The sequence below is a fragment of the Lepus europaeus genome, chromosome 4, assembly GCF_033115175.1.
Source record: "Lepus europaeus isolate LE1 chromosome 4, mLepTim1.pri, whole genome shotgun sequence".
In the NCBI taxonomy this organism is placed as follows: domain Eukaryota; kingdom Metazoa; phylum Chordata; class Mammalia; order Lagomorpha; family Leporidae; genus Lepus; species Lepus europaeus.
In genome coordinates this window covers 14,913,531-14,936,710 of record NC_084830.1, presented here as the reverse complement: position 1 = coordinate 14,936,710, position 23,180 = coordinate 14,913,531, and the positions used below count along the sequence as shown (strand labels likewise).

General features: G+C 50.9%; 1 long non-coding RNA gene across 23 annotated transcripts in view; it reads left to right on the top strand.

The window, feature by feature from the left end:
* Window positions 1–3,846: 3,846 nt before the first annotated feature.
* Window positions 3,847–23,180, top strand: part of LOC133757518 (uncharacterized) — a 261,209-nt gene continuing 241,875 nt past the window's right edge. For 22 of the 23 annotated variants that reach the window (XR_009865670.1, XR_009865679.1, XR_009865665.1 and 19 more), the window contains exon 1: window positions 3,847–4,026. This is a non-coding gene — a long non-coding RNA (uncharacterized LOC133757518). Of the gene's footprint in view, window positions 4,027–5,056; window positions 5,230–23,180 lie in introns of all 23 variants that reach the window. The other variant, XR_009865680.1, reaches the window with a different exon arrangement.

Below are 23,180 nucleotides of genomic sequence, written 5' to 3'. Positions count from 1 at the left end.
GAGATCTCAGGATCCGGTCTTTTATTCTCTGCTCTAAACTTTCATGACTTTTCCAACAGTGACTCATACTCCGGCCGTGCTGAAACATTTGTATGTATCACACTCCACGGGGACCCAAACACCCCCTCTCTCCTCTTTGTCAGACTGGAAAACTCCAACACTGTTTTTCAAGTTTCAACCCAGGTCCCACCTCCCCTGGTGTTCTCTGTCCAGTGGATGCTTGTTTTTGTGCTTCGACCACATCCGGCACCCACCCCCTCTCATTCTGCTCCCAGAACATCCAGGACACCCATTCATTCATTCACTCAAAGATTCTACATACAATCACTGAGCTGGTGCTGGAGATAACATGGGCAGCTCCAGATGGATGTATATGGTTCCTGTCCATTAAACCAACAGACAATGGTGATGCCACTGTTGGTCTGTCTGACTCAATAAGCCTCTGCTGAGTGACTGATGGTCTTGTTCTCCTGTGCCTGCAGACCTTTAACCTGGCTGTGCCCCATTCCTGGAACACTTCCTCCGGTCTCTGTGGCTGGCTTCCTCTTGCTGGTTAGATCAACACCCCTCTTGCTCCATCCCTGTCTGGTCCTTCACCCAGATCTATTGTCACAATAGAACTGGCTGCTGTTGAAATGACCTTGCTTATCTGTCTGCCTCTTCTCCTTAGAACGTGAGCCTCTTGAGAGTGGGCTCCTTGCTTCTCTCATGGTCCATACAGTTCAGGTGGTCTGCACAGTGCCTGGCATAATAAGCGCTTGGTAATCTTTGATAAAGGAATGAATGGATTTCGTAGATAAGGAAGCAGACACAGAGGAGGGAAAGACTAGCTCTGAGTGTGAAATTACTTAATTATAGACCTGATACTAAAAAATCATGGGAATTGTGGTGAGAGAATGGACAGTGGCAATTCTAAAATAATAACACAATCAACTAGGCTAGGGGGTAAAGTCTACAGAAATGGGCGAAAATGTGCTCACGGCAGAGCCAGAGGTTGCCTGCCATCTGATATGAAGAAATCAACAAAGAAAGCACCATTGCTTCACTCTTTCTTACCATCTCCCTTCTGACTCCTGGTAGGAATATTTAAAATTTAACGGGTCCTTCAGATTCTTGTGAGCTTCCTTGTCTTCTATTACGGGAAAAATTAAACATTTTACATTTTAAAAAAGCAGCTATAAGGTATTAAAATTTAAATTTTTTTATTAATATGAGAACAGATTTCATATACTTCATAAGTCCAACTCTAAGAAGATAAACATATTTCCCTCTACTCTCTCAATCTCTCTCCTTCCTTACTTTCTTTAAAAAATTTTGAAGATATTAACATTTTAAAACAAATTTGTTTTTCTTATCTGCATCCATTCATATATTTACATAAAAAATCTACTTATATGTATCTATGTCTTTTAAAAAGTCTATGCTTTATGTAATATTCATGAAAGTTATTTCAGGCTGATAAAATCTGGTTTTGTTTTCTGTGTTTTTCTGCATAGCTTTAACTTTTTATAATGTATAAATATTGTATCACTTTTGGAAGAATAAGTGATTTAAAAATTTGGAAGCTGATACAGCAAAATGTTCTTTGTAGGTAGTGCTATTAAGATATTATTTTAAAAACTGTTTACTTTTTCATCTACTTGAAAGGCAGAATGAGAGATGAGGGGGGAGAGAGAAAGCGAGGAGATCTGCCATATACCATTTCATTCTCCAAATGCCAGCAACAGCCAGCAGCCAGGAGCCCAGAATTCTGAGTCTTCCGTGTGAGGAGCAGAAGCCCAAGCACTTGATCTATCATCTGCTGCTTCCCAGGATGCATTAACAGGAAGCTGGATCAGAAGCAGAGCAGCTGGGACTCCAACTGGTGCTATGATATGGGATGTGGGTGTCCCCAGCAGCAGCTTAACCTGCTGCGATGCAACAGGCACCCCTAAAATACTATTTTCTTCCTTTGTCTTTTTACTGAAAAAGATCAATTCTAATGGAGAATGTTTTAAAAAGCAAAAATGTGAATCTAAGACCAGTGCAGTAGTGTTAGAGACCCAGAGGGGGCAGGTGCTATCACCATGAAAGCTGAGTGAAGGTTCCTGCAGTTGGCAAAGCGTTTCAGGGCAGCAGCTAACAGGGTGGCTGGAGTCCCATCCCTGGGACCCAAGAAGCGGGACTGAGGTTGCCACTGGAAGGGGGGTCTCCCATGACATCTAGCAGGAGAATGGCTTCCCCAATATCACAGTTGCGGGGTTCAGAGTTTCCTGCTAACATGCGCTCTGGGAGGCAGCAGGTGATGGCTCAAGTGCTTGAGTCCCTGCCAACCACATGGGAGACTCAGACTGAGTTCTGGACTCTTGGTTGGTGTTGGCATGGCCTTGGCCCTTGTGGGCATTTAGGGAGTGAACAAGCAGATAGGAGATTGATTCTCTCTCTCTCTCTCCACCCCACCTCATGTCTCTGCTTTTCAAATAAAATAAAGAAACTTTCAAATCATATTTTAAAATTCTCCACCGCACCTGAGAAACCATCTAAACATACCCAAAGCAGATTCTCGACGCTTCTAGAACCCCTTGCACCGACTCGGAGATTTGTAGTCATTCTCACTCCCTCTCTTAAAATGTACATGACAATTGTAGCCCAGGGGCCTGTCTAGCCTCCCACAGCGAGCCACGTGCAGGAGTGCGGGGACCACAAATGAGTATGGTTACAAGTGGTAGAAGAGCATTGACTGAGGATCGCTATTTTTCAAGAGAGGAGAATTATTCGCATGGGAGAAGGAGAAACTGAACCAGCCACAGCGGAAGCAGACAAAAGCCCTCCTAGGGGGTAGAAATTATAAAGGATGCAGCAGTACTGGGCCTTCGCTTCCGGGATCCTGAAATCACTCATTTGTGTGTCCGACTTCCTTCCAGTATCTGCGTGGGGTTCTTCTTTCACGCCCCTTACCCACGGCCTAGCAAGGTACCCGGTTCCCAATCGTGGTCAATAAATGCAGAGCTCGGAGGAGGCAGCGTCTTGCAGACGGAGCTTATGTACCGAAAGCAAGATGAGCACATCCCACGCGGGAAGATCCGCGTCCTCCTGCCCCCCCCCCCCCGCCCCACCTTGGAGGGCCTGCTGGGCCTTCCACGGGGCTAGCTTAATAATGTGTGGCTCAGCTCTAGCCCCGGGTTGGGGGAGCTGCGCAGACAGGTGGTCGTCTGCGCGCCTTTGCAGCTCAGCGCCTGGGGACAGCGGGAGAGGGCCAGGCAGGAGCGAAGGTGCGCGCGCCCCTCCCCAGACTCGCGGATGCTGAATGGTACCCAAAGAGGCGCTCAGATTACCGGCGACGGAGCTCAGCCAGCCGTCTCCTGCGGAAACTAAACCCACTTCAGAGCCCTGGTGCTTCGATTCACTAAGCTCGCCATCCCCATCTGGAAAGTGGCAAGAAATCCTTGGCTCCAGGACTCTGGGAAGGGCTGCGGGAAGCGCAGGGCAAGCGCGAGCGGGCATCACCGCAGGGTTCCCGAGGGCTTGGCAGGGCCCGGGTGTGAGCGCAGCGAGGACCCCACCCCGCCCCCAGCCCCAGCCCCGCGCAGAGTGTGCCCTCCCCCGCACCATCTGGGTCCTCGGCGACCTGGCCCAGGCCCGCCCGCCTCCCAGCGCAGCCCTGCCCGGCGTGGTGCCCCTGCCTTGCGGGGACAGCGGATAGAGGTGCGTGCGCGGCGGCCGCAGCGGAGCCGGCGCGCGGGGACCGAGGACGCACGCGGCCGGCCGGGCGGCGCGCGCTCTCCCTCCCCCGCGGCCCGGAGCGCGAGCCGCCGTGACGTCACGGGCCACCCGCCAGCCCCGCGCTCGCCGGGCAGAGCGCGTGCGGCCGCCGAGCACATGGGCCCGCGGGCCGGGCAGGCTCGGGGCGGCCGGGACGAGGAGGAGCAGCGAGGAGCAGCTAGCAGGCATGAGCCTGGGCTCTCCCGGCACCCGCGAGTGGATTTCCACGCGGACAGGAGGTGGGCGCCCGGGTGACCCTGGAGACACGGCTGGAGCCACCTTCCAGTAAGTTCCAATTCTGTCCTCCGCTTTTCTGGAAACTCGAGAGCCTCGGCCTTGCGGGCAGGGATGCCGCCCTGGTGTCGTTGGAGAGCGGAGAGGGGCTTTTCGGATTCCGTCGTGTGTGTGTGAACCCAGCGCGTCCCATCACCACGCTCCAGGCTGGCAGCGAGTTTGGGCGTCTGGGGAGGGGCGGGAGGGGGCGCGGGTGGCACCGAATGGCCCGCGCCTGGAGGTGATTCTGGCTTTATGCACTTGATCAAAAGCGTATTACCTAATCTCTAAAAATAGACCCCTCTCCAATCAGAACCGACCTGGGGCCGCAGATGCGGTTTGGAGGCCCCTTTTGTGAAACTGGAGGTCTGTGAAGCCTGCGATGTGCCCTCCATCCTTGGCCGTCCCTCCCCTCCCCCCCCATCCCCAACCCCCTCTCCCAGGGCTGGGTGAAGGTGATTTCCGAAAACTCAGTAACTGGTGTGTTTTGAAACTTTCTCCCCTTTTGCATTGCTTTTCTGGCGTGGCTGGGTGCCCGTGCACCCTCATCCTTCTGGATGGAGTGTTGATTGAATTAGGTTTATTTTCCCTTGGCTGATGTGCTCCTATTGATGCCAGTGTTTGTGGTCTGGGTGTAGACTTTCAGGAAGCCCAGCCGTGAGGCTGTGGCTCCATCTCGAATTTTCCTGGTAGTCTGCAGGCCTGGACTCTTCTCCCCTTGTGTTGGGCTCCTGACTTCAGACCCTGCCAGGAGATTGGGAGGGCTCAGAGACAGGAGGGTGAGGCTTGGGGGTTTGTTTTCGGGAGAGGCTGGCAGCCCCTTCCTGCCCCGTCCTCGCCCCCTCCACTCTGTCAGCCCCACTGTTCCCCCGGGGCGGTTTGATTGCTGGAGAATTGCATGGACAACACGGCTGTGTGTGGTGGGTAGATGGGTGGGTGGGGTCTGTCTGCTGGGCTGTGTTATAGGATGTTGCTGACCCATTTTGCATAGAGGCAGTGACAAGTTGAGGCTTGTTCCCCTGACACAGTCCTGTGGTCATAGCTCTTCTCTCTCAAGCTGTAACTGGCAGACAAGGGGGCTGCATGGATCCTTGGACCCCTGCGTGGAAGTTCCTGAAGGCTTTGTTTGGAGAAAACCCTTCCTGAGAGCAGCAGGCTCATCATGGCTGTGAAAATCCTGCTGGCCTCGGCTCCACTATGAGTTACATCTTGGAGGTGAGGACCTGCCTCGTGGTGTCAGGCATTGGCACCAGGGCCAGACTGGAACTTCACCCAGGGGTCTGGTGCTGGGAAGGTTGGTGGGTGGGATTGGGGGGCTCCAATGCTGTGCCCTAGAACTCCCAGAAGCAACTGTTGCTGTGGTCGCATCATTGTTCTGCCTTATGGTTAAGAGTGGCTTTTTATTTTTTGTTTTGTTTTACTTGTTACTTTACCTGCCTAGAACATAGAATTTTGCACGAACAGGCTTCTCTTGAGCAGTAGAAGTCAGTTTCTTTTTCTGATTGATTTTCCTTTTCTTTTCTCTTATGCCGCCTCCCCCCTCGAATGCCATCTGCTTCCGGGGTTGGAACTTTGCTGAGTTGGGAAAGCGTTTTCCTCTGGGTTCTGGAATATCTGACCCCCACTAATTTGTGTGGCTGCTGGTCTGCAGGCCCTGTGGATTCTTGTTGTCCCCGGTTCTTCTTGAGGGATTTTCCATCCCACGTGGTAGTCAGGCAGGACTCTGGACCCTGTGTGCCAGGCCGGAGCCTCCTGCCCAAGACTGGACACCTTTCCCTGACAGCACTGTTAAGGAGTGGCCTGGAAAACAAGGCATCTTAACTCTGTTCCTCTGAGTGCGAATGTCCCTGGGTGTGCTCAGACCAACGGCAGAGCTGAGGCTCTTGGAGCTTTGCTGGTCTGTGTTCTGTTTTTGTTTTCTAAATATTTATTTGAAAGGCAGAGTGATGTGGTGGTGGTGGTAGGGTGCAGAGAGAACTCTCACTGTCTGGTGGTTTGCTCCTCAAATGGCCACAACAGAAGGAACTGTGTCAGGCCAAAGCCAAGAGCCAGGAACTCCACCCAGGTCTCCCATGTGGGTGGCAGAGACCCAAGTACTTGGGCCATTGTCCGTTGCTTCCCGAGGTGTGCAGCAGCAGGAAGCTGGGTGGGAAGCAGAGTAGCGGGGATCCAGTCGGCACTGCAATATGGGATACAGGTGTCCCAAACCGAGGCTTAACCCATTGCACTGGGGTGCTCGCCCCTGGTTCATGTCCTTGAGAGGTAGCCAGAGGACTGCTAATTGATGGCTTTATGTAGCTGTGTATTTTAGACGTCAGATGGGCCCTTCTGGATACTTGGGCTTTTTATTTTCTGTTTCCTATCATGGTTGATTGTGGACCTGACATCCTTCCCCCTTCCCCTAGTGCCAGTTAGTGATCTCCTTAAGAGACCAGGACCTCCCGTATGTGTACCTGATCTGATGGCTGTGATGGACCCAGAACAATCATGTGGAGTAAACCTGACCTCTGATGGGTCCTGTTGACAGTCACGTTTACGTCTTCCCTGAAGTCCTGGGAGCACAAGGCCTGACAGCAACACACTGCCAAACGGGTTCCTTCCCTAGCCTCTGTTCTGTTTCTGGCTCCAAGCAATCTAATGGACTAATAGCAGTAATAATAACAATAAATAGTAATACCAGTATACAGTGTAGTACAATTGTACTGCATCAGAATTCTAGGAGGGTATTTTAGAAAATTCTTGGAAAATGAAATTAAAATATAAGTTGAAGGGCTGGCATTGTGGCACAGTGGGTTAAGCTGCTGCTTGCAATGCTGTTCTCCCATATCAGAGCACCAGTTCAAGTCCCAGCTGCTCTGCTTCCGATCAAGCTCTCTGCTAATGAATCTGGGAAATCAGTAGATGGGAGACCCGAATGAAGTTTCCGGTTCTCGGTTTCTGCCTGGCTAAGACTTGGCTGTTGCAGCCATTTAGGGAGTAAACCAGCAGATGGAAGGTCTTTCTCTCTGCCTCTCCCTCTCTCTGTCATCCTGCCTTTCAAATAAAGAAATAAATAAATTTTACAAACAAAATAAAATGTAAGTAATTTTGATGCTAAAAATTTTGGAATCCATTTTTTCATAATACTTTTTGGAAATCATGCAAATACATGGATTTGAAATTTTATAAAAAATTTATTTACTTATTTGAAAGTCAGAGTTACAGAGAGAGGGGGAACGATAGAGAGAGATCATCCATTCACTGGTTTATTCCCCAGATGGCTGCAATGGCTGGGACTGGGTAAAGCTAGGAGCTTCATCGGGTGTAGCAGCCCAAGCACTTGGGTCATCTTCCTCTGCTTTTCCAGGCCATGAGCAGGGAGCTGGGTCAGAAGTGGAGCAGCCAGGACTTGAATGGTGCCCATATGGGATCCAGTGTCCCAGGTGGCAGCTTCTCCAGCTACACCACAACACCTGCCCCTGGATTTGGATTTTTTGCACCAAACTGAATTTATCTTTCAATGCAATTTTCCAAGAACTTTTTTGAAGTGCGGTGTGTATCAAGGCAAAAATGTTCTTCACATTTAAGCCCCCTACAACCCTTCCAGGTACTTATAATGTCCAGGAATGGTGGAGTTCTTGTGTATCAGGCTTGGTTCAAAATGCTTTGTTTATGTCACCTCATTTAGTCTCCCAACAATTCTGTATGACAGGATTATTATGATTTGCAATTGAGGAACTGACATCTCAGATTCAAAATTGTTGTCTGCTAAGCGTAGGGAGCTGCAGAGCCACTGGGCTTTGGGCCAGGCCCTCTGCTCCTCTGAGCCCACTGTAAAACTCAGGGGACAGTAAAAATGATTGAGCAAATAACACTTTCTGGCCTTGAGTAGGATTGAGTGTGTCCTTCTCCCTCCCACCCACCTCGGGTGCAAATAGAAACCTGGATATCTTGCGTGTCAGTGCCGCTTGTTCTGTCTGCCAGCGTTGTCCACAGTGGTGGAGCAGACCAAGACAGATGGCTACCCTGCTGGGGAAGTTCTAGGCTAGGGGTCTGGGGAAGGGGTCCTCTGAGGCCGCTGGTAAGAGGTCAGAAGCCCCTGGTGTGATGCAGAATCTATCGCCATTTGCAGAAGGCTGTATCCAGGCATCCCGCTTGACTTGGTGGCCCAGATCTCACTCTCTCTCTCTCTCTCTCTCTTTTTTTTTTTTTTTTTTTTTGACAGGCAGAGTGGACAGTGAGAGAGAGAGAGACAGAGAGAAAGGTCTTCCTTTACCATTGGTTCACCCTCCAATGGCCGCTGCGGCCGGCGCACCGCGCTGATCTGAAGCCAGGAGCCAGGTGCTTCTCCTGGTCTCCCATGCGGGTGCAGGGCCCAAGCACTTGGGCCATCCTCCACTGCCTTCCGGGCCACAGCAGAGAGAGCTGGACTGGAAGAGGGGCAACCGGGACAGAATCCGGCTCCCCGACCTGGACTAGAACCTGGTGTGCCGGTGCTGTGGCTCAATAGGCTAATCCTCCGTTTCCGGCGCCGCCCAGATCTCTTAAGGACAGCCTCCTGGATTTAATGGCGTGGTGGGAGGTGGTGGGGGGTGGGTGGGTGGGGAGAGCGAGCTCACCCCCTCCCCTTCCAAAGGGGTTTGCATGCCTGCTTCTCACCTGGCTGTGTTTAGGGCCTGTAAAGACCTTTGAATCACATCCTGGTGGCCCCTCCCCCAACTGTGTCGTCAGAACCAAAACCAAAGTCGGGCCATAAAACGAAAGAGTCTCGCTTTATTTTTTAAATTGCAGAATCGTGAGTTGTCTCTTTTTTCTTTTTTCTTCCTGTTGCTTTGTGGGGAGGGGGCTGGGTTTGGGGTGCCTGCCTCTTTTCCATTGTTGACTGTGAACTTCCTGAGAACAGAGACATCTGGTGCTTAACCCAGTGCTGGAGGCCTGTGTTGTCTGGGAGGAACCAGCAGTCCTGGTCAGTATCTTTATTCTCTTGAGATGTGAAACAATTTGACAGGTGGGATGCAGGGAGCTTGCCCGAGGGAGTGGGGCAGCAGCAAGGGGGCACCTGGGGGACGCACAGGGCAGCTGGGCAGTATAGACTGGGGATACTTTGGGGCAAACTGCTTTATCTCTCCGATACTCAGTTTTCTTGTCTATAAAATGGGTTTGACAAAGAAACAACCTCCTGGGTTGCTGCAAGGAGGAAACAGGTGATGAACAGAGGAGTTTGCAGAGGGCCTGCACTCAGACTGAGCTCTCAGGAAGAGTTGGCTAGTCTCACTGTCACAGTGACTGGGTTTTATCACTTCTTGTGGCTGCATGAAGTGGTGGTTTCTGAATACATTTAATGTGCAGAGTTAACATGCTGGTTACATAGATCGTCAGATGGCTGTGACTTCACTACAGTTCTCTCTGAGCATCTGAGAGAAGCCCTGGCTGATAGGAGTTAGAAACAGATAAGCAGACAAGTCAGAAGCAGTGTTGGGAAGGGCTGGCACCAGGGGCTGCGACCCGCAGTCAGTGAGTGCCCTGCTGAGCGGGTGTCTTCCTGGCAGTCGCAGTATAAACACTGAGCAAACTGGAGGTAATCGTTCTCATTTGTGTCTTCAGGACTCTGTTTTCTGGCCCTCAGGTTGGCAACTGTGTTTCAGATGGATTGATTCATTCATTCAGTGAGCAGGTCCCCCATGCCAAGCGCTGTTTTGGCTCCTGGAGTTCAAGTAAGGAGCACAGAGACACAACTTCTTGCCTCCCGATGGCTTCTCTTCCAGTTGAGCCACACAATATAGACAGGATGGTCCCCAGAGAGAAAGGATACAGATGGAGGCAGTGCAGGCAGAAAGTGACACCAGCTCCAGCACAGGGTGGGCCTGGGACTGCCATGTCAGTAGGTGTCAGGTGCTGAGCACCGGGCCTGGCGTGTGGCAGCTGCCATGTGGTTGGCTGTTGCTAGGTTTAGCATTGTCATTGCTTTGCGTAGGTGGTAATGAGGTTGTCTCCTGAGTGGCCGCCTGCCCTTCTCCCATTCTCCCTGCCGAGTTTTATTTTCTTCCATAGGATTTTATCTTCCTGATGTGTCCTTCGCTAAATTACAAGCTGTGTAAGGCCAAGGGCTGCCATTCCTTCATTGAGCAGTGTTCTTTGTGCCTGGCACCGTTCTGGACCGGGGACCCAGTGGAGCTTATGGTAGTGTAAGCAGAAGAACCAGTACACACAGGAATGAAGGCGTCAAGAGTGTACTCGAGGGTCATAAGTTTTTTTTTTTTTTTTTGACAGGCAGAGTAGACAGTGAGAGAGAGAGACAGAGAGAAAGGTCTTCCTTTGCTGTTGGTTCACCCTCCAGTGGCCACCGCGACCGGCGCACTGCACTGATCTGAAGCCAGGAGCCAGGTGTTTATCCTGGTCTCCCATGGGGTGCAGGGCCCAAGGACTTGGGCCATCCTCCACTACATTCCCGGGCCACAGCAGAGAGCTGGACTGGAAGAGGGGCAACTGAGACAGAATCCGGCACCGTGACAGGGACTAGAACCTGGCGCCGCAGCCTATTGAGCTGCGGCGCCGGCCCGAGGGTCATGAGTTTAAGGGGAGCCAGCAGAGCAGCGTTGGCAGTGTCTGGAGGGCTAGGTGGGCTGCTGGCCGGTCAGGTAGGCTGCGTCTAGACAGGACGCTGCAACTGTCCTGGAGGAGGGGCAGGGGTTGGTCTGGAGACAGGGGTTTCAGGCCCAGGACAAGCCTGCATGGAGGCCCGGCACAGGAGTGGGCCTGTGAGATGGAACAGCAGCAGCAGGAAGAGGACGAAGGCAGAGATGAGAGCCAGGCGGCGAGCAGTAGAGAGGGACAGCTGCATGGCAGGCAGCAGTGCGTCCCAAGTCCACAGGCTGTTCTTGCCCTGTAAGCTGGGGGCGTGGGGGGCCACTGAGGGGCAGTGAGATGACTCCATCTGAGTGAGCATTTTTTGAAATGGTCACTCTGCTTGCTGTGTTGAGAAAAAACTAAATCCCAATCCTGAGTCCCAGGAAGCAGTGTACAAGTAAGTGGTGCCGCTGCCTGGACTGGGCTCACAGCCATGGACATGGCCACCAGAGTGGACTTTGGGGATGTTCATTGCTGTGTCTCCAGAATCTAAAACTGTGCTGTCCGAGGGTGGGTGTTACGCCCAGCAGTGAACACACCAGTTAGGGTGCCGGTGTCACACACTGGAGTGCCTGGGTGCGGCTCCCAGCTCTGATTCCTAATTCCAGCTTCCGGCTCATGCTGACTGTGGGAGGTGGTGGTGACTGCTCAAGTACTTGGATCTCTGCCATCCATGTGGGAGACTTGGATTGAGTCCTTAAGCCCTGTCCAGTGCCAGCTGTTGCACTACCTGGGGAGAGAACTAGCAGATGGGATCTCTCTCTCTCTCTCTCTCGTTTGTCTGCCTCTGGGAAAAAAATAAAGCTATGCTGTCCACTATGGTAGCTGCTAACTCTATGTGGCTGTTGAGCACTTGAAATGACAGTGAGATTTGCTGTATGTGTTAAATACATACCAGATTTCAAAGACTTAGTATGCAAAAAAAGGAATATAAAATATCTCATTAATCATTTCTCCAATATTGACTACAAATTGAAATGATAATGTTTTGGATATATTGGCTTTTTTTTTTTTTTTTGGTCCAGAGTGTTTAATTATTTATTTACCAAAAGAAGCTATTTCTTAGCCCACGTATTTCATATTTTGTAGTTCAGGACCACGGGTCAGTGACAAACTTCTGTGGAAATCAATTCAAAGAAATTCTTTACAGCCCCCAAATCACTTCGCACTCTGAAAAATACCAGCTGTCTTCATCTAGAAGCCTTTCATAGAATCATAATTTCTACAGAAATCTGCGTGTGCCGTCTTTCTTGGTTCAGCCACAGCAAACTTACGTAGAGCTGCCACCCCCAAGGAGATGGCAAACGCTCCAGCGATATGAAACAGCAGGTGTTTTGCCAGAAGGCCCAGCCGCTGAGGTTTCACCAAAGCACTGGGCACCGTGGTGGTTACTGTTCTCAACACTGGTGTTCTTCCTGGTTGATAGAGAAGTGGACCAGTATGTTGGGTTTAATGCAGTGTGTTACTAAAATTAATCTTACCTATTTCTTTTTGCTTTATTATAACTATTAGAAAATCTAAAATTAGGTTTCTGGTTGTATTCTTGTTGGACAGCACTGCTGTGTAGCAGTGGGGGCCTTCTGTATGAATAAGTGAGTGCCTGGCACAGAGAATTAATTCTGCAATGAATGAGAAACTGTCCTTGTCTTCAAGAAGCTTCCGTGGTTGGAGAGAGGCAAATGACTGCTGCTAGGAGAGAAGGCAGGTCTGGTGTGACTGAGAAGGCTGAAAATCTCACCCAGGTGGGAAGAAGCATGCTTGAGTGTCCAGTCTCAGCATGCACCTGGCTGACAGCCTGCTGGGAGCAGTGGGCCGGCCATGTATACTTGGGACCATTGAGGTGGCGACTGGTGTGGGAGTGGGAGTGGCAGATGGTGCAGGCATGGGTGAAGTACTCTCTGAGGCCCTTAACGACTGAGCAGAAGCGTTTTCAACTGGCTCCTGCAACCTGGGCACTTTCCAAGAATTAGACCCTAAGGAACCACCTTCCGGGTTTACATTTAGAAAGATGGCAAAGGCACATGGAGTGTGGACTTCAGGAAGAGGAAGTTTCCTGGCTTGGACAGGCCAGGCCCTGGAGTAGTGGAACTAAGACTAGGGAGATTTAAATGATCCTTTCTCAAGTGAAAGAAATATGAACTTAGCTTAAAAATATTTATTACTATTTCAACTTTCTGTTGGTACTCTATCTTTTTTTAAATGGTTGCTTTTATTTATTTTTATCTTTTTGAAAAGTAGAGTGCTAGAGAAGAAGAGAGAGTGAATGAGCCAGGAACCAGGAGCTTCTGGGTCTCCCCCGTGGTGGCAGAGACCCAAACAGTTGGGCCACCCTCTGCTGCTTTCCCAGGCATATCAGCAGGAAGCTGGATAGGAAATGGAACAGCCAGGACTTGAACCAGCACTATGACATGGGATGCCAGCTTTGCAAGCAAGGTCTTAACCTACTGTGCCACAGTGCTGGCCCCTAACACTTACCCATTTTAATATATAATACTAAGTGTTTTTTTTTTTGTTTGTTTGTTACTTTTTGCAAGGCAGAGTGGACAGTGAGATAGAGAGACAGAGAGAGAAAGGTCTTCCTTTTGCCGTTGGTTCACCCTCCAATGGCCGCCGCGGCTGGTGCGCTGCAGCCTGCTCATTGCGCTGTTCTCATGGCAGGAGCCAGGCACTTCTCCTGGTCTCTCATGGGGTGCAGGGCCCAAGGACTTGGGCCATCCTCCACTGCACTCCCTGGCCACAGCAGAGAGCTGGCCTGGAAGAGGGGCAACCGGGACAGAATCCGGTGCCCCGACTGGGACTAGAACACGGTGTGCCGGTGCCGCTAGGCGGAGGATTAGCCTGTTGAGCCATGGCGCCGGCCGTAAGTGTTTTGATAAATGCATACAGTTGTTAACATAATTGCATGCTCGGCATACTCAACCTGAAGGATGTCTCCATCACACCCCAAAATTCTCACCTCTCCCTTTGTGATCAGTCTCCTCTCTCACCCCCAGTTCCTGACAACCCAAGAGCTGTTTGCTAACCTTAAGCAGTTGTGCGTTTTTTGGTGTGTCGTATGCATGGATTCATAGAGTCTGTCTTTGGTTTCTCTCACTTAGCTTATGCATTTGAGAGTCTTCCACCTGTGACTGTGATTTGCTAGCTAGAATCCAGTGGCATGGAAGCACCGCTGTTATCTTTCTCCAGTTGAAGGACATTCGTGTTGTTCCCACGAGTCACGAGTTGCATGTTTTAGAATGTGCCAGAAATAGGGCGTCTGACCCAAGTGTTTGTGTGGCTGGTGACATTGGACCCTCCACCAGAGAGCATGTGAAGGCGCTTCAGAGAGCAACTTGGCAGTGCAGTAAAACTGGAAACACACATGTGCCACCCCACTCGGGGTAAATGTGAGAATTCACAGCCCAGGCTGTGTATTTATTTTTTGACAGTGGGTAGTGAGAGAGAGAGAGAAAGGTCTTCCTTTTCCATTGGTTCACCCCTCAATGGCCGCTGTGGCCGGCGCACCGCGCTGATCCGAAGCCAAGAGCCAGGTGCTTCTCCTGGTCTCCCATGCAGGTGCAGGGCCCAAGGACTTGGGCCATCCTCCACTGCACTCCCGGGCCACAGCCGAGAGCTGGACTGGAAGAGGAGCAACTGGGACAGAATCTGGCGCCCCGACTGGGACTAGATCCTGGGGTGCTGGCGCCGCAGGCGGAGGATTAGCCTATTGAGCCGTGGCGCCGGCCAGGCTGTGTATTTCTTAAGGGTCCTCGGAGACGGATGTGAATGTCTAAACCCAGGACTGGCAGCATCCGTATCGGACTCACTGTCCTCAGGGGTTGGGGGCGAACTGGGGCTGGTGGTGAGGGTCAAAGCCTATTTTGCCTTTAATGATTTTTTTGTTCTTATTTATTTTTAGAATTTATTTATTTATTTGAAAGGCAGAGAGACAGGACCGGGTTACTCTCCAAGTGCCTGTAGTATCCTGGCTGGGCCAGGCTGAAGCCAGGGGCCTGGAACTCCATCTGGGTCTCCCACATGGGTGGCAGGACCTCACGTATTTGAGCCGTTATCTGCGGCCTTCCAAGGTGCACGTTAGCAGGAGCCTGGTGTCAGAAGCAGAGCCAGCACTGGAATGTAGGCACTCCCTGGTGTGGGACGCAGGCTTCCTAAGCAGCGGCTTAACCACTGCACCACGCCCTTGCTCATAATGCTTAAAAACTTAACAAAAATTTTTTTGACCCAAAAACATTGTACTTGGCTATGTTTATGGGGCACCTGGTGATGTTTTGACACAGTGTACACTATGTGATGTTCATATCAGGGTCTGCCTGTCTCTTTCCTCAGACACTTGTAGTTTCTTTGTAGCAAAAACATTCAAAGACTTTTCTTCTAGCTGTTTTGAAGTACATGATCTGTTACGGTTCTCTGTAGTCACTTTGCAGGGCAGGGCGCACAGTAGCAGGAAACTGGCATTGGAAGCACAGCCAAGACTTGAACCTGGGCACTTCCCCATGGAATGCCGGTGTCCCACGTGGTGTCCTAACTGCTGAGCCAAATGCCTGCCCCTCTTTTCATGCCCTTTTTTTTCCCTTTAGATTTATTTGAAAGAGTTACAGAGAGAGGTACAGACAGAGAGGTCTTCCATCTGCTGGTTCACTCCGCAGATGGCTGCAATGGCCAGAGCTGCGCCAATCCGAAGACAGCAGCCAGGAGCTTCTTCAGGTCTCCCACGTGGGTGCAGGGGCCCAAGGACTTGGGCCATCTTCTACTGCCTTCCCAGGCCATAGCAGAGAGCTGGATTGGAAGTGGAGCAGCTGGGACTAGAACTGGCACCCATATGGGATGCCGGCACTTCAGGCCACAGCATTAACCCACTGCGCCACAGTGCCAGCCCCATCATGCTCTTTTTTTTTTTTTTTTTTTTTTTTACAGGCAGAGTGGATAATGAGAGAGAGAGACAGAGAAAAGGGTCTTCCTTTTTGCCTTTGGTTCACCCTCCAATGGCCGCTGCGGCCGGCGCATCATGCTGATCCGAAGCCAGGAGCCAGGTGCTTCTCCTGGTCTCCCATGCGGGTGCAGGGCCCAAGGACTTGGGCCATCCTCCACTGCCTTCCCGGGCCATAGCAGAGAGCTGGCCTGGAAGAGGGGCAACCGGGATAGAATCCGGCGCCCCAACTGGGACTAGAACCTGGTGTGCCGGCGCTGCAAGGCGGAGGATTAGCCTGTTAAGCCACAGCGCCGGCCCCCATCATGCTCTTTAAAAGACAAAAATTGACACCTGCACAAATCACTTACATATTTAGAAAGAAAAAAAGACTGGGAGCATGTATGACAAGTGTTTGTGGTTGTGAATTTCAGCTTCTTTAGTTTTTCTTAAGAAATCTTTTTTTTTAAAAAAAGATTTATTTATTTGAAAGGTGGAGTTAGAGAGAGACAGAAGGAGAGAGAAAGATAGAGCTCTTACATCCATTGATTCACTCCTCATATGGCCACAACAGCCCGGGCTGGCCCAGGCTGAAACCAGGAGCCAGGCGCTTCTTCCAGGTCTCCCAAGTGGGTGCAGGGGCCCAAGCACTTGGGCCATCTTTGCTGTCCTTCCAGGCTCATTAGCAGGGAGCTGGATGGGAAGTGGAGCAGCTGGGACCAGAACGGGCGCCCACATGAGATGTGGGCACTGCAGGAGGTGGCTTTAAGCTGCTGAATCACAGTTCCTGCCCCTTCTTTAAGAAAACTGTGTGAGGAGTCTACTTCTCTCAGCATATGTGAAGGTTCTGAGACAGGGAACTCCGTGTCCATGGTCATCGCCCCTCCCCCAACCCCTCCCAGGGCTGCCTTTGCACACCGGGCAGGCCATGGAAGGGGAGTCGGGGCGGCCGTTCTGGGGCGTGGGACTGTCCTCTGACCTTTGCTGTATGCTTAGTTCCCTCCCTCCTGAGCCTTTTCTGTCCTCTCCCCACGCCTCGGTGGCCACAGGCAGTATCTTTCCCCATGGTGACTCTCGACATTCCACACATGCTTTCTCCATTAGAAAGACATTCCCTGCATGCTTACTCCAGGCAAAAGGAAAAGCCCAGCGCCTGTAAAAACGGAGAGAGCCACAGAAAAGGCTGACCACCCCGCCAGCGATCAGCATCTGCAGGATTCCTTGGCAGCCACTAGGTCAAGGAGGTTCTCACAGCTTATCCCGGACACCCTTGACCGTGACTGTGCAACTGTCTCACATCCCCACTCTGAAGAGTAGCAGCTCCCGCTGAGAGGAGAGGTCCTTGGCTGGAGCATCCCCCTTCCGCCTGCTCCAGCTCTGGCTGAGCTCCGAGCCCAGTGAGCTTTTCAAATGGCAAACTAGATCCTGACACTCAACCACTTAAAAGCTTTTAATGGCTTCCCATTATTAGTTGAGAACCTGCTGCATAATAGGCTCCCAGTGAGTATTTATTGAATTGCCTAACAAATGGTGGAGTGGGGATAAAGAATGCAGCCCTCTCCAGCCTGGGACTCTGAGTGCTTTCATCCTGCTAGAGTCCGAGGCAGCAGGTGCACGCGGAGTGTGAATGATTTTGAAGGTCTGGGATGATGCGATTCTCAGAGGATTTGTGTCTGCAGATTATTTCCTGAGATTGTCTCTGACACACTGAGAGGATTAGCCAGCCAGGGGGATGTGGCAGGCTCAGTCCCTTTCTCTGCTTCTCTCCTAATGAACTCCTACTTATGCTCTATGACTTTGTCTAGAGGTCACCTCCTCCGGGAAGCATTCCTTCTTCTCCCTAGGCTGCTTCTGCTCAGTCCCCGCCGGGCTGCCTGCTTGTGAGTCATGACGTTTCACAGCTCTTTGTGTTATGCTGTGGCAGGGGTTTCCTGTCCAGGGTTGCAGACTAAACTGTGAGGATGGTGAGCACCTTGCAAAAGAAATGCATCAGGTGGGCCCACACCAACAAGCAGATCCAGTGTTGCCAGAGCTTCCACTTTTAGAAGAGAAGCCCCTATTTGGCGCACACACACATACACACACACAGCTCTCATCCACTAGGCTGGGCTGGTGACTGAGCCAGAAGCAGGACACTCAATCCATGTCTCCTCCATGGGTGGCAGGGACCCAATGACTTGAGTCGTCATTGCTGTCTCCCAGCGTCTGCATTGGCTGGAATTGGGAGCTGGAATCCCGAGCAGAGTCAGAAATCTCACCCAGGCACTCTGATGTGGGGTGTGGGCATCTTAACCACTAAGCCAAGCGCTGACCCCATGACCCCTTTTTAAACATAAACTCTCCTAGCTTGCAACTGTTTTCAATTCAGATTTTTAAGAAACACTGAGAGATCCAACAAAACATTTGCATCCCGTGGCCTCTGGGCCAGTAGTTGGCAGCAGCTGCTGATTGGAGCTTTCTGTCTCCCATCGCCTGAGCTCCTGGAGACTTGTTCCATCTTTCTTTGTGTGCTCCCAGTGCCAACAGGGACCCTGCATGTCCTGGTCTGTGCTCCCCCGCTGGCGTGGTTATTGACTTGAGTGCCAGCTCCTTGGGCCCCTCCACCCAGCCCTGGGTTTGCCCCCTTGGAACTGTGTGTGCATGAGCTGTGATCCTGAACTGCCTTTCAGCTCCCTGTGCACTTTAGTGAAAGGCCGTGTGTGTCTGTAAAAGTCATCATTTCCTGCATTCCACATAGTTCAATTCTTTTCCTTTCCCTCTTTCTACCTCCTCCACATATGTTGGCTTTTTTTTTTTTTTTTTTTTTTTTTAATGGAGGAAGCCAGTCCTTTTGTGTCCTGCTGGCTCACACAGTTCTCTGCATAGGGTGGGCGGCGCTGATTCAGCAGTCATGGTTTCCGGCCAGCTCACTCACTGACCATCCTCCCTGGTTGGTTGGCCCTTGCTGTTTCCCCAGCAGGGCAGCAAGGAACCGCAGTGATGTTCAGATTTCTCTTCATTGACAGTGAGCAATCAGAGCAAAATTCCTTAAAGAAACAAACCAGCTCCCTTGACGAAAAGAGCCCCACAGCCCATTTTGTGCAGTGTTTCTCAACTTAACTATCTTTTTATTTTTTAAAAGATTTATCTATTTGAGAGGTAGAGTTATAGACAGAGAGAGGGAGAGACAGAGAGAAGGTCTTCCATGCACTGGTTCACGCCCCAAATTGTCACTGTAGTCAGTTTATCTGTTTTGTTTTGTTTCTTTTAGATTTTTTTTTTTTTTTATTTGAGAGGTAGAGTTACAGACAGTGAGAGGGAGAAACAGAGAGAAAGGTCTTCCTTCCGCTGGTTCACTCCCAAAATGGGCTCAACAGCTGGAGCTGAGCCAATCCGAAGCTGGGAGCCAGGAGCTTCTTCTGGGTCTCCCAGGCAGGTGCAGGGGCCTGAGCGCTTGGGCCCTCTGAGCTGGATTGGAAGAGGAAAGTTGGGCTAGAACTGGCGCCCATATGGGATGCCGGTGCTGCAGGTGGAGGATTAACCTACTGTGCCACAGCGCCTAGTTTATCTGTTTCTAAAAGACTTCTCCCAGCACCTGGGGAGATGCAGCTGGGAACAGCTAGGAGCCAGGAGCTTCTTTCGGCTCTCCCACGTTGGTGCAGGGGCCCAAGCACTTGGGCCATCTTCTACTGCTTTCCTAGGCCAGAGCTGGGTCAGAAGAGGAACAGCCCAGAAATGGAAAGAGCACCCAAATGGGTTCTGGAGCCGCAGGCAGAGGCTTAGCTACGGCACCAGCCGCCCCGCCTCGTCCCGCAGTTGGTATCTTACTGAGCACTGAGGAGGGAAAGGTGGCGCTATGAGAGCTGACACAAGAGAGTCTGTACCTGTGCAAGGCTCTCTAGGAGACAGGAAAAGAGGAACTCTGCATCCTGCGATCTGGAAGAGGCTGTTCTTGCCTTTGAGAGATGCAGAGCGAGAGAAGGGGCATCAGGGACCACAACATGCCATTGTTACAAGCCTGCATAATGTTGTTTAGTATTATCATAGCTACAGTAAAATGGCATCGGATAGTAAGCCCTGAGTGAGTGCCAGTTAGTTTGAAGAACTTTTTCTGTGTTAATTCACATGCACAAAATATATAGGTGGAATTTCCCTTCTCCCAAATGCTTGGCACCAGAAGTATTTCAAGTTTCAGAGTTTCTTGTGGGTTTTGAGGATTTTGGCATTTATATACTGAGCTATCCTAATCTAAATGCAGAATGTATGTTTCGTATTCACCTCTCAGGGAGTGTGTGATGTACAGGACTGTGGCTCCCCGGGTGAGATGTAGGGGGTCCCTCTGAGCTGGTGTACGGACACACATGGCCACAGTACCAGGATGGGGTGTGGTCCTCAGAGCCACAGACTGTGCCATGCTGGAGCTCAGGAAAGGAAACAGCTGGTGGCCAGCGAGGGCGTCCAAGAGGAGGTGGCTTTGGTGGGTGATCCTGGTGGACAGGTGAGCTGAGGGCCAGGTGGTCCAGGAGCTACTTCTAGGGGAAGTGAGCTGGGATGGAGGTGGATGGACAGATAGCCTATGGGGTGCAGCACAGGAAGATATGGCTCTGTCTGTCTCGGGGGCTCGAGTGCTCAGAGTCCTTGTCTCTGTTAGGGACCACTGACTCCCGAGGCTGTGGCATTCCTCACAGTGGCTGACACTCTGTGAGCATCCACTGGTGAGAGGCACAGTGCCAGGTGCTCCTCTGGTACCACGTCAGTTACTACTCAGTCCAACCTTACAGGCTAGGCACTGTTTTCAAACCCAGTTTTCAGATAAGACAGAATGAGGCTCAGAGAGGTTAAGTGACTTGCCGAAGTTCACACATCTGTTCAAAGATTGATCAGAGGGGCCAGCGCTGTGGTATAGCAGGTAGAGCCACCATCCACAGTGCCAGCATCTCATATGGCCACTGGTTCGAGTCCTGCTCTCTACTATGGCCTGGGAAAACAGTATAAGATGGCCCAAGTGCTTGGGTCTCTGCACCTGCGTGGGAGAGCTGGCAGAAGCCCCAGGTTCCTGGATTCGGATCAGCCCAGCTCTAGCTGTTGCAGCCATTTGGGGAGGGAACCAGCAGATAGAAGACCTCTCTCTACCTCTGCCTCTGCCTCTCTGTAACTCTACCTTTAAAAAAAAAAAAACTTTAAAAAACAAACAAAGGAAAAAGATCAATCAGAACCATGATCCAAGGGCAGAGATGGAGTTTGGAACCAGTGAGTTAACTCCACATCTGGAATCTTACGATTCCCCAGGAAATAGAAGTTCTTTTCCCCAGGTAAAAGGTTTCTTTATTTCCACCTCCACTTTCCTGATAGGTTTTGTTTCTGTTTTTCTTTTAGTATTGTATCATGAAAATTCACAAAAAATTATTTGTGAGGCAGAGAGAGGCCTGGGGCTCTGGTTGATGAAGTCACAACCTGCACCTGACTGTGCCCACTTTTTACTCTCCAGTGCCAGGCCATGCTTTCCTGGGGAAACTCAGGTCATTTCAGCTGGCCTCGGTGTGACGCTCCATCTGTCCCTGTGCTCTCACAGCAGCAGAGACATCTCAGTAAGATCAAGGTCAGATGGAGTCACCTCCACCCTGAAGCTCCCGGTGGTTTCCAGTCGCCCTTGGTGACCTGCCAGGCCCCCAGAATCAGGCCCTGGGGCCCATGGCCTCCGGCTGTGCTGTCCTGTTACCCTGGGTGGTCTCCAGCCAGGGATCTCCAGCCACAGTGCCTCGTCCTCCCTGCGCCCACCACCCTCATCCCTGTCTCGTTTCCTGGCTTAGCTTTGCTGCTCTCCCATGTTCTGCTTGGCCATTTTTCTGCCTGTGATCTGTCCCCTGTAGCAAGTAAGCCACAGGAGCAGAAGCAGCCTCCCTGTCTGCCGCATGCCCAGTACCCGGCCCGGAGGAAGTGAGAGGAATCTTTGCATTCTCGTCTTGACCAAACCTGCAGGATGGAAATCACTTTCTCCACTGGGCAGAGGGGGAAGTGGAGCTCAGGGAAACAGCTTGAAGGCACATCTGGTGCCTCCCAGGCCTTGAATCGGGGCCTGGGGGTTGGCCTCCTGCTCTTGGGCTTAAGGCCACAGCCCAGCAGGTTGGGAACCTGCACTCCACAGCTGCAGGGGGAAGACAGGAGGAAGTTCGGTGAAGATCTGTGGACATCTCACCTCTGGCTCCTTAAACAGAGATGTTGTCACCTAGGGGCCATATCAACAGGAAGGTGTGTTGCAGGCAGGGGGACCCGATGGCTGGACTGTGAGCCTCACACTGGGTTGGGTCCTAGTGATCAGCTCCTACTGTATACTGCACCCTTCCTAACCTGCTGTTGTTTATTTGGCTCCCACTGCATGCAGAACGCGGTGCTGGTGCTCTGCAGGTTTTGACTTATTTAATCTTCCTAGCAGACCCTCTGAGGTGTCTGATATGATCACCGCTGCCATTTTATAGATGTGAGGGTTGAGGCACACTTTATTTTATTTACTTATTTATTTTTAGAAAGCTTTTACTTAATAAATATAAATTTCATAGGTACAGCTTTTGGAATATTCTTCCCCCCATACCCGCCCTCCCACTCCCCCTCCTGTCCCACCTCCTACTCCCACTCCCATCCCATTCTTCATTACGATTCATTTTTAATTATCTTTATATACAGAAGATCAACTCTATACCAAGTATAGATTTCAACAGTTTGCACCCACACAGACACACAAGTATAAAGTACTGTTTGAAGTTTTACAGTTAATTCTCATAGTACAACTCATTAAGGACAGAGGTCCTACATGGGGAGTAAGTGCACGGTGACTCCTGTTGTTGATTTAACAATTGACACTCTTATTTATGACGTCGGTGATCACCCGAGGCTCTTGTCATGAGCTGCCAAGGCTATGGAAGCCTTCTGAGTCCGCAGACTCCGTCAGTATTTAGACAGGGCCATAAGCAAAATGGAAGTTCTCTCCTCCCTTCAGAGAAGGGGCACACTTTATTTCTGATTCTTGTGTACATTTTTTTTATTGTGGCAAACTCTACAGAGCATATAATTTCCCACTTCTACCATTTTAAGTATGTAGATCAGTAACATTAAGTCCATTCCCGTTGCCCTGCAACTGTCACCACCATCTGTTTTCAGAACTTTATATTCTTCGTCCCAAACTGAAACTCAACACCCATAAACCACTGACTCCTCACCCCCATCCCTCCGTCTGCTTCCCGTCACTGATGCCGCTGCTCTACTTACTGGTCTGAGTGAGGCGCAGGGTGCTTTGCTTCTGTGATGGGCTGAGCTCATCTCCCGTCGTGTTTCCAGGGTCCCTCTGTGTTGCAGCATGTGTCGGGATTTCACTCCTTTTTAAGGCTGAACGATATTCTTATTGTATGAATGTGGTTTATCCATTCATCTGTTGCTTCCACCTCCTGACGAGTGTGATTAATGCTCCTGTGAACCTGAGTGCACACGCGTGGCTGAGTCGTGTGGGAATCCATGCTTAATTGTTTGGAACGGCCGTATTTCTTCCCACAGCAGCCTCAGTGTCAACGCGTTGTGGTTTTGATTTGCATTTTCCTCCTGCCTGGTGATATTCAACATTTTTCATGTGCTTGTTGGCCATGTGTATATTTTCTTTGGAGACTTTTGGTTTTGCTGACTAGTA